This window comes from Amblyraja radiata, chromosome 19 (assembly GCF_010909765.2).
Source record: "Amblyraja radiata isolate CabotCenter1 chromosome 19, sAmbRad1.1.pri, whole genome shotgun sequence".
Taxonomy (NCBI): Eukaryota; Metazoa; Chordata; class Chondrichthyes; order Rajiformes; family Rajidae; genus Amblyraja; species Amblyraja radiata.
Genome location: NC_045974.1, coordinates 34,248,441 through 34,261,433, shown reverse-complemented (window position 1 = coordinate 34,261,433; position 12,993 = coordinate 34,248,441). Strand labels below are relative to the sequence as shown.

General features: G+C 40.7%; 1 long non-coding RNA gene across 1 annotated transcript; it reads left to right on the top strand.

Annotated features, from left to right (window-relative positions):
- The first annotated feature begins 395 nt into the window (after window positions 1–395).
- On the top strand, window positions 396–11,343 carry LOC116984230. Its single transcript, XR_004414936.1, has 3 exons — window positions 396–442; window positions 9,314–9,318; window positions 11,333–11,343. It is a non-coding gene; the product is annotated as an uncharacterized LOC116984230 (long non-coding RNA).
- Window positions 11,344–12,993: the final 1,650 nt, after the last annotated feature.

The following is a 12,993-nucleotide window of genomic DNA, read 5'->3' as shown; positions in this document are numbered from 1 at the left end:
CCACTGGGGTCAGTGGTGAGTCAGTGGTAGAGTGGAAAGTCAGATTTGCTGACACTTCAGTTCCAGGCAGCTTCAGACAACGTGTCCTGTGCATCCTATAGAACCACCATTCTCCATCCTACAGAACAACCAGCTCTGTGGCAGCTAACTAAAAAAGATAGATGCTGGAGTAACTCAGCGGGACAGGCAGCATTTCTGGAGAGAAGGAATGGGTTATGTTTCGGGATCGAGACCCTTGCTTTCAAGCTTCAGTATTTTCTGTCCTATGGGAGCAGGAAGATGAATACATTGTGTGACTAGTCTTTGATTATGTTAACTGCTTTTCCGAGGCAGCGTGAAGTGTAGATGGAGTCAATGGTGGGAAGTCAGCTCTGAGTGATGGACTACATCTATAAGTCTCTGCAATTTCTTGTGGGCTTGGGCAGAGCTGTCCCCAAACCAAGTTGAGATGCAATCTGTCGGTATACATTCTATGCTGCATAGAATGAGCCATTTCAGACATCCCAATTTTCCTCAGACTCTTCAGTAAGTTGAGATGTTGGTGTACCTTCTTGGTTGTTGCATTAGCATGGATGGTTCATGAAAAATCATCGGTAATATTAACGCCAAGGAACTTGAAGCTCTAAACCATTTCCAATTTGGTACCATTGATGCTGATGCAGGGGCACGTGCTCCACCATGCTTCCTGAAGTCAAAACTAGTTCCTTCGTTTTGCAGCAGACGAACACATTTTTACATAGTAGTTCTGTAGTGAAACATCAGTGGCATTTTAATCAAGGCTCAGCTCATCATTAACTTTCATATTTTGCACCTTGCAATGTAGGAGAGAGAATGAACTTGGGGCATCTCACCTTCTGCACTACAGCTGGTGTCACTGCAGGCACAGAGCTCAAATTTTCTGAGCTGTGATACTGAATGCACTTTGTATCTGACAAAACAGCTATACAACAGCTATGGATAGCACATGAAGCACCATCCCACAGTGCCCTTTATTGAGAAGTAAGTAGTTTGTTTTTATTCATTGTAGATAATATATTGGTTTTAACCAACTTCTGGTAGTTTAAAATGTTAAGATTAATTGTTAATTGATAGCAGCAGGGATTTGGACCACAGCGCGTGGACCCAGTCATTGCTCATGACGCACCTTGCCTTACAGGATGCAATGGCCGTCAAGCCTTCTGCTGCATTGCAAATTTCACAGAGTGCAAGTAGTAATTGTGGTCTTAGGAAAAAGTGCAGGGAGTAAATGTGGGTGAGGGGCTGGTCTGAACACGAGCTCACCCATGGCTTTCATCTATGATGTGAATAATGAGAAGAGACAGGTTATCGTATTCTCAACAGGTTAAAACAATGTTGCATGGGATATCTATCGAGCAATTGCTCTGACAGAATTTCAACTACATTCACTTTTTCACTTCTGCCATGGTTAATGATCGCTTTTAATATTTTTGTCAATTTTCCTCTACTTCTACTTCTAGGATATTTAAGGGCCTGTCCCACTTGGGCGACCTAATCCGCGAGTTCTGGCGAGTTTACCCTCGACTCATACTCGCAGCATGGTCGACACAAGGTCGTAGGAGGTCTTTGTAACTCTCCTTCATGCTCGAAAGTAGTTCCTGTGTACTCGAGGCCTCAGCTAGGACGTGGCGTTTTTTTCAACGTTGAAAAATGCCCGTGAGTAAAAAAAGGTCGCCATGGAAAAAATCGATACTTTTTTTACTCGTAGGTTTACTCATAGTAGGTCATAGTAGGTCGGCATGTTAGTCGTAGGTAATCGAAGGTAGTCGAAGGTAGTCGTAGATAGTCTTCATCATAGTCGAAGGGAGGTCGAAGGAGATCGAAGGAGGTCGTCTTCACTCTCCACTGTTCAGTCCAATTTTCCCGTAGCTAGTCGTAGCTAGTCGAAACTCATCTTCAACATAGTCGAAGGAGGTCGAAGGAGGTCTTCTACATAGTCGAAGGAGGTCTTCAATATGACATTTTTTCAAACTCTCCTAAACCCTTCTAAACTCGCCAGTTAGGTCGTCCAAGTGGGACAGCCCCTTAAGTATGATACCAAAATCGCATTACTTCTCTCCTGCAAACATGCAGCTTACATTGTTTCTGAGCAGATGGTGATTACATAAACCATATTTTAACATAACCAGACCGCCCAGCAAGGATCAGATCAGTTACTCATTTGTTTGCCCAATTTTACTTTCCATTGAAATCAATGATAAAACCAAATCAAAGACACTGTGTACAATTGTAACACAACACATTAAAAAAAAGTGTTTCTGGCTGAAGAGTAAAACCCTTATTTAATGCTTTGACGAACCATAATCTGATTAGCCAAGAGTGAAGTTTTTCACATCCTGCCCAATCTGCAAAATCAAGAATCTTGGTTTTCTTCTTTCAAATGACTTAATACTGGGCACACCATTTTGCAGCAAGAGAGGACAAGAGAGATTCTATCTAAATAATAGTTTTGCTGATACAATTAACAATTACAATTGAAGCCTAACCAAATGTAGTAAAATACACAAGCTTGTTGCAAAGTTGCATTCTGATTTTAACACAGCCACATTAACTCAACTGTTTAGTATGTTTTGTGAAGTCGTTGTTATGGTTATGCTGGTGCACACTTCTATTCTGAGCAACACAGAGTAAAATGGAGAAACACGAGACATAGAGAACTGTGCAATTCAACTCGCTGACTGCAGTGCACATGTGCCTTGTACTTATGCCTCATATATGCTTCCATTGTCCTGCTTTCCTCTTTTGGGAAAGTTAACAGAGATTCATACATGCAAATTATTTACGGATGCAAACTCCACTCCGAACCCAAAGTCGGGATTGAATCCCCATCACTGGAGGTGTGAGACAGGAACTTTACCAGCTGTACCACAGAGCTGCCCCTAGCTTCACCTGGTAATCAGCACAGTCAAGCAGTTTCATCCACTTTAGGAACTCTTATAATTGATATTGCCCAGTCACCCTGGGTTTGTGTTAACTCCAATTCCACATTGTTCTAACTTTCCGAGCACTTCCATCACCTGGTCCTTCAATGCATCTGAGAAAGTTTGAGACCTACAATGGATTGATTTGTAATTATTTTGGTTAATGTATGAGCATTATAACCTGAACAACACCCCTGGGTATTTTTGAATATTTCTAAGTACTTTATTAACAATACATCCAAGTGTAAGTTTGAAGCAATGATGGAGAACATCTCTCTCTGGGCTAGCATCAATTTACTGAGCCAAATTTGCCCATCAACGTTGGTCAATTAGTGTAATTAACTTCAACCATTGACAGTGCATTTCATTAACAATTGTGACCACTCAGCTGGTGCAAAATATTCAATATTTTGTCTGAATATGTTTTCATCTTCATTGTTCTCTCCTTCAGTCGTACTTGACAAAATAATATATTTATGAATCATTGGTCTTAACTGAGCAGACTGATGTTTTGCCAATGATCGTTTAACCATAGATCTGTCTTGAAATAATTCTGTTTCTACACCAGCCACTGCTGGTACAAATGGTAATTAAACCAATTGTGCACTGTTCACGTTGGGTTCAAGCACTGTGCCGACACCCTCTGTGTGGCTCTTGATGCAAACAATCAGCTTTGTGAAAAAAGCACATTTCTAGAATTGTGTTCATCTATAATTCATAATTCTTTGCTTTAAACTTATATATTGAGGAGGTGTGTTTTTTTTAACAGTTAACACATCTTGCTATTTTAAATCGAGATACACTGGCTTTTGTTACACCTGGGGCATTTTTGAATATTTCTAAGTAATTTATTAACAATACATCAAAGTGTGAATTGGAAACAATGATACAGAACATATTTCTGGTTTGGCTTCAAGTTTCTGAATCATGTTCCTTATTCTTTAATGTTGGTCAATTAGTGTAATCATCTTCATCTGGAGCGCAATCTACTCATGCCTCATCCACTTGCTTTGGTTTCTATTTTGAAACTTTAGCCTTTATGGCTATAAATAGACAATAGACAATAGACAACAGGTGCAGGAGTAGGCCTTGCGGCCCTTCGAGCCAGCACTGCCATTCATTGTGATCATGGCTGATCATCCCTAATCAGTACCCCGTTCCTGTTTTCTCCCCATATCTCCTGACTCCGCTATCTTTAAGAGCCCTATCTAGCTCTCTCTTGAAAGTATCCAGAGAACACACCTCCACCGCCCTCTGAGGCGGAGAATTCCACAGACTCACAACTCTCTGTGTGAAAAAGTGTTTCCTCATCTCCATTCTAAATGGCTTACCCCTTATTCTTAAACTGCCCCTGGTTCTGGACTCCCCCAACATTGGGAGCAAACCTCACTCATATTTCCCTTGAACAAAATTGTCACGTCAAGTCATGTATTGTCATGTGCACGAGTATGGTAAAGTACAAATACAATGTCAAGTCAAACTGAAATGCAAGAAACTTGCGAGCAGAGAAATGCTACAATTGAAATCACGAGACAGTGATTGAAGTGGGCGGAACCCCAGCCTGCCGAGTTCTGCCTGGGGGTCAAAAGGGCACAGAGCACCAGAAGCCAGTGAAGGAGAGACAAGAAACTTGCGAGGAGTAAATCAAAAAGACTGTCCGAAAAGACTGCCGCGAGAGCCAGAAAAGGCAAGCAGGACTGATTCTACAGACCCGATTGGCAGCCGGTAAGGACTGAACTCTAAATGGACTGAGTCGAAGACTGCAGCCCAAGAGACTCTGTTTAACCATTTAAAAGCTGAGAAACTTGTCTGGCTAACGTGTTGATATTGGTGGTGTCTGTTAAAGACTAAAGCTGTTAAAGACCAAAACTGTTAAAGACCAAAACTGTTAAAGACCAAAACTGATAAAGACCTAAACTGATAAAAACTAATCTGCCAAAATAAAAGAAGGAGAAAATAAAAGGTGGAAAAGAAGTGTTTGGTCTGAGTGAATCCAGTTCATCATTTCGGGGTAGATAAATTAAATCCCTTTCAAGCGGGGAAACTGCAAAACATTAGAAGACTTGACATACAATGAGAATCTTGCTTGCAGATCAAGCAACTCAGGCACATAGGTGAAGCCAACACACAAAATCATTAATTATACATAACTTACATGAGACAGTGAAAAAAGATTGTGTAAAACCAAGACATTAGTGCAACACTGTAAGAAAACAGGTTCATGGCCATGCAAGGGGTGGTCTGCAGTATTCCGTTGCTGAGAGTGGATTTGGGTTGTCCAGATAGACACCAAAATGCTGGAGTAACTCAGCGGGATAAGGAACATCTCTGGAGAGAAGGAATGAGTGACATTTCTTCAGTCTTGACCCGATACGTCACCCATTCCTCCTCTCCAGATATGCTGCCTGTCCCATTGAGTTACTCCAGCATCTTGTGTCTAAATTCAGTTTAAAGCAGCATCTGCAGTTCCTTCCTACACGGTAGGGTTGTGCAGGTTGGTTTAAGAAATGGTTAAGAAATGGTTGTTGGAAAGCAGCTGGTCAATGCACTTCCATAGAAATGATGATTTTGTACACCAGGACAAATTAATATTTAGACTGAATTCAATCATCAATTAAACCACAAAACCAAGTTGTTCTGTGTGTACATTTTAAGAAGGTTTCACAGTTGTATTGCTGAGATGGGCCCATTTACTGAGACAAATTCCCACTGAATGTCTTAGCTATCTTTTGAGTCTTTGTCTCAATTTGCAGCTCTGCACAATCTCTGATGGTTTAGGATTGAAATCACCCTCGCAATTCTGTGCTGCTTTGCTAAACATTTCACTTTTTGCTTTTTGTGTTAAAAAATGTTACTTATAGTACCATGTAATAGCATTTTACAATTCAAAAGATGGCTTTCATTGCTTCTGTGCAGCATTGTTTTGTGTAGGTACATATTCCTCATCACCATCTATTTCTACTTATTTGCTATTGTATATCATTTCCAAGTGTTCTATATTTGCTCTGATTGTCTGCACCGACTTCCATTATAGCCAGGTTATGTCTGCCCACCCACAATAAACCTGGCATAAGGCCAATGTTAAAATCTCTCCAGAGATGCTGCATGTCCCGCTGAGCTATTCCAGCTTTCTGTGTCTATCTTAATAATAAATATCCATGGAGTTCTAAAAACAGCCCACGAATGAATCACTCATAATCAACAGGCTCAAATACATACTTATCTTATAGAAACAAAGAACTGCAGATGCTGGTTAATACACAAAATGACACAAAATGACACAGGAGTAACTCGATGGATCAGGAAGCATCCCTGGAGCACTTAAGTAGGAAGGTCTCAACCCAAAACAACCCACTTCCTTGTTCTCCAAGGTTGCTGCCTGACCCTGCTGAGGTACTCCATCACTTTGTGTCCTGTTGTCATACTCATCTTAGTTTACTTACACCTTCTCCTTTTTTGTTGATCCTCTCAATGTCGATCTGTGATGTATATATGTGTGTGGTATGTGGTCCTTTGGACCTGAGCAATGCAGGACATGCAGAGAAACACTATTAGACATATACACTGTTAGAATATACACTTTAATATGTTTTACACTACTCAGACTGCACGATAATCTTGCACCACTCTGCTGTTTTGTACTTGTCATTGTATATATGTTTTACATTTATATTTAATGTAGGTATGCAGTTTATTCTTTGACCTTCAGGTGAACAAGGAATTTCATTGTACTCTAGTGCATATGCCAATAAGTGAATCTGAATCTGAATCTGAATTGGTTTATTCAACTCTGTGTGCACTGTGCATATCCACATGTGTTACCTGGTCAGAAATGTGCAGACAATACAGTTGTCAAAGGCAGTAGCTGCAATCCTTTAAAATCGCAAGTAATCTCCTCCATTGATTAGGTTGTAGGTTCACTGAAAATTTGATTCTTAAACCTCTAACGAATGCTGCAGTTGATAGAGTCAATAGAAAGCCAGACCAAGCTTCCTACCTTTAATTCAAATTTCTACCTCAAAGAGGTTTGTCTTCAAAATGGATTACTCTCTGTCAATAGATTCTTATAGCCACATCCTGGATCAATAACCACTAGTTTGAATGAAGCATTTTGACCTTTAATATTAACTCTTCCTTTCTCTCTCCACAGATGCTGCCTGATGTTCTGAGTATTTTTTGCCATTTTCTGTTTTACTTCAAATTTCCAGTAAAATTGTAAATAATTTGCTTTTTCATCCTTCAGCACATTTCTTAAAGAATGGTGTTATTGACAAGAACTCATGCCTAACCTCCATGGATATATTTCAGTAACATTTACAATAAAGGTTTTCCATAAAATGTTGTTATTGGATGCTCAGCCAAAGGGTTCTCACCCAATGGACTAATATACTAGAGACCAAAATATATTGTGTGCATTGGCTATTTAAACTGAGTTAATCATAACATGTGAGATGTAGTTGGATGAAGAAATTAAAAGAAAATAACAAAGGAAAATGTAATTTCAATCGATTCCCTTGATGTGAATCAGTATTCATTTGCCATTATGACATGACTGAATTTTCAGTGATATCACAAGGATGGCTTGGAAACTCGAAACACTTGTGTAGGGAGGAACTGTAGATGCTGGTTTACACCGAAGATAGACACAAAATGCTGGAGTAACTCAGCAGAGAAAAACTATTCTCACGTGCATCACTTGCTCGCCACGACGCAAAGTGTTGTGCGTCGTTACGCATAAATGATGTTGCGTAAATGACACGCAAATGACACCCAAGTAGGACAGGCCCTTAACTCCAAACACTTGTTTGCTTTTGGAGTCTTATGAGCCTGTCCCACTTAGGCGATATTTTAGGCAACTATTGGCGACTAGTTTGTCACCACATGTTTGCCGGTGGTCGCCGGGAGTAGTCTCTTCAATTGCGCAAAGAGTCGTAGCATCTTTCTGGCTGCCGCTAAATTTTAAACATGTTGAAATTTTTTTGGCGACAGTGAGTTTGACGCCCATGAGCGTAGCTTGACTTCTCCTGACGTAGGTGCTGTCATAGGTTGTCGCCAGAATGACGTAGGTTGTCGCTGGTTTTCGGCGACCCGCTATGACTATGACAGTCGCCGGCAGTTGCTTAAAAAATCGGCAAGTGGGACAGGACCATTATGCACATAATGCAAAAAATAATAGGTCAGAAGGTTTTCATTTTTATATAGACGAACTGCCATACATGGCATGCTTTTAAAATATTCCTAGACTTGGAAATATTTGTTGCCTTTGGTCAGTACAAATAAAAGCAAATAATGCTTATATATGTCTAAGTTACACTTTGTTCCTTATCTAAGATGAGAGGTTTCTAATGTCAGTTGATATGGTAGTGGTTGGATGGTGCAGTTAATGAAAGCCAACTATGCAAAAGTGAAATAGAATCTCTTCACAGGATCTTGATAAACTTCACACCATGTCAGGTCCTCGGACAGCTGTGTTTATACTGCACCGCATCAGAGGTCTGGCTCTGAAGGGTTTAGAACATCATCATGCTCACGTTCCCTCATCATCTGTAACAGTGGACCGCAGAGGGAGGCAAGCTCTTTCTATTCAATGCCAATGTTCGCGATTCAATGAAAGGTGAAGCTCTTGGGAGCTGGAGCTGGAGGCTCGTGTCAATTTTAATCTGGAACTCATATTTCATCATTGTTTGGGGAAAACCCCCGGCTCGAGGCAATTTATATTCAATCCGCTTCTCTAATCTATTGTTGCTCGCAAAAATTGTGAATCATTTTATCTACAAGCCTTCCATTTATGCGGGCTGACCATTAATTACATAGTGTTTAATGACTCTTGCAAGATCAAGGCACCATAAGACAAGCTACAAGATGGAAAAACAAGATCTCTGGTGTCTCCTAAAATTTCTTTGACTTGCAAAAGACTCTTGATACATGGAAAAATAATCCACATTTTGTTCACTAGTGCTTATGTGCAATCTGTTAGTTATTTCGGCCAAAATAGGCTCAACATTGGTGACATGCTAATAAAATACAGACAGTGAGGTTGGAAAGCCTCCCAAAAAAGACCACGGGTGCAATGTTGTACAATTACCTGTGGTCATTTGCTGCAGTATAGACAGCAGTCACTGTCATGCCATCTGTATAATCGTGAGTTTACTGTGTGTAATCAGCATCAACTACACTACATTGATGAGTGTTGTGGCTAAGGGACCAATGTATCAAGAGGGTAGATTGTGCTACTTAAAGTCAGCCCTCGTCTCTTACTCTGGCTGTAGTGAATATTCAGAAACTCAATGGTTCAAAGGATCTTTATTGTCACGTACCTGACGCACAGCACGGTGAAAATCTTTTGCACAACCACAGCTGCACAGTCGCCACAGTTTTGGTGCCGTTTAAACTAAAGAAAACAGAAAACACAAACAGTTCAAAGTCCACCTGGAGCGTCCTCAATCCAGGAAACCTGTCCGTGACCCGCGTCCCTCTCCTCTGCCGACTGCCTTCATGTCTCAGCGCCTCCTGCTGCCGACCATGGAGGTAATAGGGGGGTTGCACATAAGGCAAGGCAAGGCAAGTTTATTTGTATAGCACCTTTCAACAACAAGGTAATTCAAAGTGCTTTACATAAAACATTACAAGCATTGGAAAGAAACACATATGAAATGACATTTAGATGTAAAACGATTATTAGATTATTCAGATAAAATAATTACAAAATTAAAAGCAATCAAATAAAATATTTAAAATAGAATAAAACCAGGAATAGAAGTTACAGTGCAGTATAGGTAATTAATAAATTGTATTGTTTACTGAAAGGCAGCGGCAAACAGAAAAGTCTTCAGTCTAGATTTAAAAGAGCTGAGAGTTGCAGCAGACCTGCAGTTTTCTGGGAGTTTGTTCCAGATATGTGGTGCATAAAAACTAAATGCTGCCTCTCCATGTTTAGTTCTGACTCTGGGGACATAGAGCAGACCTGTCCCAGACGATCTGAGAGGTCTGGGTGGTTCGTAGCTAAGCAGAAGATCAGTAAGGTAATCGGGTCAAAGGGCGTGACGCACGGAGCAGCTCAATCCATGTGGAGGACTTGGCAGCCTACCGCAAACACTGTTAATACACGAAACACGTACTTTCTTACCTGTTAAAAAATGCCGAAATGGTTAATTTTTGAGCTGTAAATAATTAATAATAATAATAATAATGGATGGGATTTATATAGCGCCTTTCTAATACTCAAGGAAATTGTGGAAATCGGGGTAACTGTGAGAGACATTTATCCTACTTCAGAATTCCAAAAGTGTGGAGAAATGATGGTAGAGAGAAGCGAGAGCTGAAGGGACAACAACAGCTAAAGTAGTTGGCGAACATTGGCTGTGCAGATATCAAGATTGAAAATATTGGGAATTATCGAGTTTGCTCACTGCATTTCATCAACAGTAAGGCATTATTTGTGTTTTTTCTTGATTCCTTTGGTATCTAAAAATGTAAAATCCCACTTGGGAACCATCGGCGATTTTAAAATTTTACTGCTAGATTTATCATTTCTGAAACTTTTTAGATACCAAAGTGTTGAATTCTCTATTGTTAAGAGAAGGCAACGTCTAGTGGCTTGAGATCCACGATATAGGCATATTGTCTACACTGGATGTTTCTGGAATGTGGAATGCTCCATTATCTGTACCCTCTGGAATCTTCCAGTAGATTCCTGATATCCCCTACGGGATTTTCTATGCTTGCGGACCTAATGATTCTCTCCCTCCCTCATTACAGCCTCCCAATTCTCCTCGGATAGGAATAAGTGCAGCAATACTGCTTTGTTTCAGTTACGCTAGCTGTGTTTTTTCTTTCCAGTCACCTGGCTTCCTCTCCTTTAAGTTCTACTTTTTACACATTCTGTAATCACAGAGCAATGATGATCCACCATCCCCGGTGGACCCTGCTCACAGCAACCAATCTGCAGAAGCAAAGAAATCACACAGCTCACCTTCAGAACAAACTCTCTTTATTACAACTTGGCTAATTTGACAGATAATTGTCCTCGGGAAGATGCTCTCTGATCCAAAGCAGACATTATTTTCAAACTCGTCTTTACTTACTTTTCATAGATAGGGTGGTCGGAATCCCTTTTCCAGGGTGGAAATGTCCAACACTGGAGGGCATTGCTATTAGGTGAGAGGGGGAATGTTTAATGGAGATGTGAGGGCGTTTTTTTACACAGAGAGTGGTGGGGGCCTGGAACACATTGCCTGGGGTAATGGTGGAGGCAGATGTGATAGTGGTGTTTAAGATATTTTTAGATAGGCACATGGAAGTGGAAGGAATAGAGGGATATGGATCATGTACAAGCCGATGAGATCAGTTTAGCTTGGCATCATCTTTGGCACAAACATCATGGGCCAAAGGAGCTATTACTTTAGTGTACTGTTCTATGTTCTATGTTTTCTCCCTGTTGCCTGTACTCTGCGTGCACTGTGAGTACTTAGAATGAAGTAAATGTTTTTTGCCACGTTGTGTTCTGGAGTACTGTGTGCCACACAAGTCGTGCACTGTTCCATTTTTTTGCCATTGATGTATAATGATAAATTGCCATCCTGTGTGATGGTTACTCTGCAGTATCCAGGCATTGGCTCACTTTAGTTCACTTTTAGCTTGCGACAGGTGGCTGACATTGGTATTGCCCAGTTTTACCCAGTTTTCAGTGAGCTTCATTGCCCAGCCTTCAAAAACATCCCACCTTCTGCCTTATCCCACCGTGTTCCTGTAAAGCGTGTGTATGTATATTGGATGCTATATTCAAAATGGTTCAACACATTTGATTCTCATAAAAATGTGTGTTGCAAAGCTAAACTTGACAGTCACAGGTTTGTTTATTTGTTCCCTTTCACGCCTTTGTTCCCTTTCACTCATTGCTGTAATTAGTACTGGGCTGGACATGCTGAAGCAGAAATCTGCACATTCTTCACTCAATGGTTGTTCTGTTGCAATTTCTCCTGAGCAGAATGGCCTTGGTCCTTACCCCAACTCTCGCAAGCGGCATGGATTTTTCTAGCAGGCACAACTAACATTTTACAAAATTTGAAGATACGGAGTACAAGAGTCCCCACCGCCCTGACAATGCAAACCAGAAGGGGAATTTTCTGTATCCTCCTGGAAGAAGATGAAACCCATTCATCTTCCTTATCTTCCTCTCTTGTAGCTGCCAAAACCACTACGCCCGGAATCACATTCTCCGTTTCTTCAAGATGCAGAGGAGCTCCTCAGTATATATGCAAGACTGATCATACCTTTCTCGAAAGCAATCATATATAATATATATAATTCTTCTTAGGTGAAGACCCCCCCAACAAAATCATGCGATGAATTGATGTTTGAATGTTGGTCCCAGAAGGTCTGCTTACGGTGTTTCAGAGGTTCTCTTCATAGTTTCAGTATTAACTTGAAGTTAATGTTTCTTCAGGTTCACTTGCAATCCCTCCAGTGATTAAATAAATTTGACACCAATGTAATTGGCAATTGGGACTTTATGGTCAGTCCATAACTACCAATTGCTTTACATTTAAGGTGTCTTTCGCTCCATGCAGACCGATTTTATGTTCCACCTCAAGGTGACATCTTGGACACTGCAGTGGATGTTCAGCCATAAATACACTGTGGAAAAATTACTCCAATAGAAAGGGCAAGTTAGGTGATAATGGCCTCTATAAAATCAGGTCATAAGTAATAGGTGCAGAAATAGGCCATTCGGCCCATCAAGTCTACTCCACCATTCAATCTTGGCTGATCTATCTCTCTCCCTCCTAACCCCATTCTCCTGCCTTCTCCCCATAACTCCTGACACCTGTACTATCTTCCATATATCTTCCAAAATATCTTGCATAATTTAATGGCAGACATCAGGCAATTAAATCATATTAGAGGTGTAAATACGTCTCTGAGGTTGCACCATATATGCGGATGCTATGTGCAGGAAGGAACTGCAGGCGCTGGCTTAAATCGAAGGCAGACACAAAATGATGGAGTAACTCAGCGGGACAGGCAGCATCTCTGGAGCGAAGGAATGGGTGAC